At 57.7% G+C, this 3,655-nt stretch overlaps 1 protein-coding gene across 4 annotated transcripts in view; it reads right to left on the reverse strand.

Annotated features, from left to right (window-relative positions):
• PDE2A (phosphodiesterase 2A, cGMP-stimulated) overlaps positions 1 to 3,655 on the reverse strand; it is a 69,350-nt gene that overhangs the window by 17,581 nt on the left and 48,114 nt on the right. The gene's annotated exons all lie outside the window — the stretch shown is intronic.

A 3,655-nucleotide genomic window follows, 5' to 3' on the forward strand; every position in this document is an offset into this window, starting at 1 on the left:
CCCCCCCCCCTCACCCCCCCCACTACTCAGCAGCCCCTGCCTGCCTGCCTCTGTTCTAGGTCCCCTGCCAGGAGCAGATGGAGAGGAGGAGACCAGCAGGTTCTCAGGAAGCTCACAGCCTGGTTGGGGGTGTGGGGGGGATGGAGGAGGGCGATATGATGGAGGGGGGTATAGAACTTCATACCTGGGGAAGAAGAGGGCAGACTGACTGGGTGGGAACTTAAAGGCTGTGGGAGCTCAGAGGGGGAGGGCACCTGGGGAGCTTCCAAAACTGGCACTGAAGTCTGGGAAGACAAGCAGAGCCCGGAGAGGATGCTGCAGGCAGGAGGCTGCTGGGTAGTAGGTGGTATGAGGAGCTGAGGACCCAGGCAGGGGTGCCGTCCGTGGTACAGGGGGAGAGCAAGGCTAAGGAATTGGACTTTAACTTGGTTGTACTGGGGATTCAGGGCAGACTTTAGCATCTGCAGACCATGGTCTACGAGGTAGGGAGAACTGGACAGAGCAATACTCGAGGCAGGAAGACCCGGAAGAGGCCTGGGCCACCAATGGTGTGGAAGGTTAGGCTCCAGATGAGGCTCCATCTATGATTCCCATAAGACAGGTTGTTGAAAGGGGCTGGGAGCATGGCTCATTTGCATATGGTTTACAGAAACATGTTGGCATTTTACTATTAGTAGATGGGGGAGGACATCCTTCTTGTTCCTGCCACGGACTCATCTCTCAGAAAAAGGGAAGGTTGGGACCCCTCTAGAGCTGTGGGGTTGGCAAAATAGCCTGGTCCCAGGTCAGAGCTGGGAGGTTGAACGAGCCTCAGAGGGCTGGAGGGAAGGAAGGAATCATTGGAAGGAACCCACATGCTGGGCTTGCCCCTCCCTGCATGCCTCGTGGGCTGCCTCCACCCATCCCAGCCACCACGTGCACAAACACAGGGCACACTTTCATGGAGACCCTCAGTGCCCCCCAACACACACACACACACACACTGTCCCATAGAGATATCAGGCATGTGCATACCTGCACACACACACAGTGCAAAGACATCCACACACTCACAGTGACTACCATGCACACGTGCGCATTCACACCTGTACACAGGATACTTGAGTTCACATACTGGAGAGCCATGCACACGCTTCTGCCCATCCTTGCCCCCTCCCGATAAGCAAACATCAGCACACACACACGCACGCGCACACACACACACACACACACGGCTCCTTGCCCACCAACAGAACACACAATTGTACCTACTCTTGCTAACTAGGGGGCAGGTCTACGACCCAGTGGGAGCTCTCAGGAGTAGGGACCGGGGCGGCAGAGAAGGTTGAAAGCCCAGCAAAGGCCCACCCCCTCACCAAGTTCAACAGAGCTAAAGGACACCCCTTCTCCCAAGTAAGGGACTGGTACAGCTGGCACAGCTCAGAGAAAGAGTGGGCACAAATCACACATCAAATGCCAGAGACCAAAGGCTCCCTGCTCCTCAATGGGACTTATTATCCCGGAATCGAAGAGCAGAGCCAAAGACTCTGCAAAGAATCTGCAATCAAGTCACCCAAGCTGCGAGCTGCAGGAGCCCAGAGCTCTGCGCAGGACGGCATGTCCCTCAGAGAGCCCTCTGCTGACCCCATCTCTATCAGGCCCCAATATTCCTTGCAGGGCTCCCAGGTTTCCTTGCTGTCACTTGCCATCATTTGCAGTTCTCTCTTTGTTTTGCTCACTTGTTTAATGTCCGGTGCCCTCACCCCTCCAGACTGTGTAGTCTGTGAAGGCAGGGCCCGTCTGGTCTGTCTCGGTCACTGCTGCTATGTTTGCATAGCACAGTGCCTGGCGGTGCTCAAGAAATATGCCTTCAATTGATGGATGGGTGAGTGGATGGATGGAGGGATGATGAATACAAGAGCAGAGACCCAGAGAGGGGAATGGGGCTTGTTAAGGGAGGAGCTGGTGAGTCAGCCCTCCCAAGTGATCTGCCCTGGGTACTCCCTTTACCCTCTAGAACGTTAGTCCTTGGGATCTGGCAGCAGTGGCGAGGTCTGGGGATGCCTATGCTGTCTCTCAGAGGATGTGAGATCCTGTGGCCCCAGGAGCATAGGGCAGGGAGGGGCATGGAGCAGCCGGACAGGATCAGCCAGACAGGATATGTCAGACCTGTATGCTCTGGGGAGGGGGTGTCCCGGAGAAGAACATTTCCACTTGAGTAGGAAGGGCCAGGCTTGGAGGAGAGGAAGATTGCAAATAATCCAAATACTTTTCAAGAGCTCCTCACTGCCCAGGGTGTTTGAGGAGGTGAGCAGACAGCAGTCAGGAACTCCTGGCAGCCACAGGTAGCATCCTGCTCACCAGCACGCACCCCACTCCTCAGCCTTGCTGTGTCACACTCTTCCCCTCCACACTCCATCACCCTGACTCGGCTCATGCTGGTCCTAGAATATCCTATCCCTTCTTCTCTGCCTGTTCCCCCCCCTGCCACGTCCCAAAGTCTCCACTGTGAGGCACCCCTTGGCCCTCCAGCATTATTTCATTTGGCCAGTAGTGGTCTGAGGGTGGCCCTGCCTTCCCCGGGACTGAGGTTCTAGAAGGCAGGAATGAGTCCGACTCCTCTCTCTGCCTCAGCACCTGTCCTGGGGCAGGCAGGGCCCAGAGCAGAGTTTTGCTTGGGTGCCATAAATTTAAGTGATCTGACCAATCCCCGTTGCCAACACACAGAGCCTTTCCTACCCCCAGGAGAAGGCTGAAGCCCGAACTTCTGGTCAGACATGAGCCACGGTGAACAGCGCTCACAGCAATCATCCTTCTTCCCGTCCACAAGACAACAACCTTCCAAGCATCTTGCCATTGTAGGAGCTGCTTCCTTACTAGCCCAGCCCTCACAGCCCCCGACACAGGAAGTCCTTCTAGGAACTTGGCACCCCAGACCCCTTTCCCTCTACAGAGGTGGGCGACCAAGTCATCGCCTCCCACGCCCCACCTCTGCACAGCGTGCCTAACCCAGGTCCTCCTCCAAGCGACCAGCTCTGGGACAGATGGGGACCAGAGGAGGGAAGCAAGCGGCGCTGAGAGCTGGGTGCCAACGGCAGATCCTTTCCCTGCGGGAACAGGAGCTGGGGGTGGCGGAGCAGCTTGCGGGAGAAACCAAGGGGGCCGCCTCCCCCTCCATCAGGCAGATGGGGCTCCGAGAAGACCAAGCCAAGTGTCCCTTCCTTCCTCTCCCCGTGGCCGCCCCCCGCGCCCATCGCCCTCCCCCGCCAGCAGCTCGGGAAAGGTCAGGCGCCTCGGAAACCTTTAATTTCGTTTTAATGAGCTCGGGAGGAGTCCCCCGGCGGGCGCTCCGAGACCGGCTCATTTATCTGTCCGCGCCCTTAACCGAGGCGGTGGTCCCCTCCGCGGAAGTCGATCCCTAATAACGGCGATTTGAGGGCGCTAACCCTTCGGTTCTAAGGACTGGACACAGATTTTGAGGGTGCACTTCCCCATGGACCCTCAAAACCTGTGTCCAGTCCTAAGAGATTGGAGGAAACACAGAGCCGGGACCCCGCAAAGCTCACCCAACCCCACAGGGGGAGCCGAAAGCGGGGAGCTCCGCGAGGGGGCAGCAGAGAGCAGGAGGGGCCCTGGCTCTGGGTGCCGCCGGCTCAACTCCCTCCACCCAGCAGCG

The sequence above is a fragment of the Bison bison genome, unplaced genomic scaffold, assembly GCF_000754665.1.
Source record: "Bison bison bison isolate TAMUID 2011002044 unplaced genomic scaffold, Bison_UMD1.0 scf7180017864284, whole genome shotgun sequence".
Lineage (NCBI taxonomy): Eukaryota > Metazoa > Chordata > Mammalia > Artiodactyla > Bovidae > Bison > Bison bison.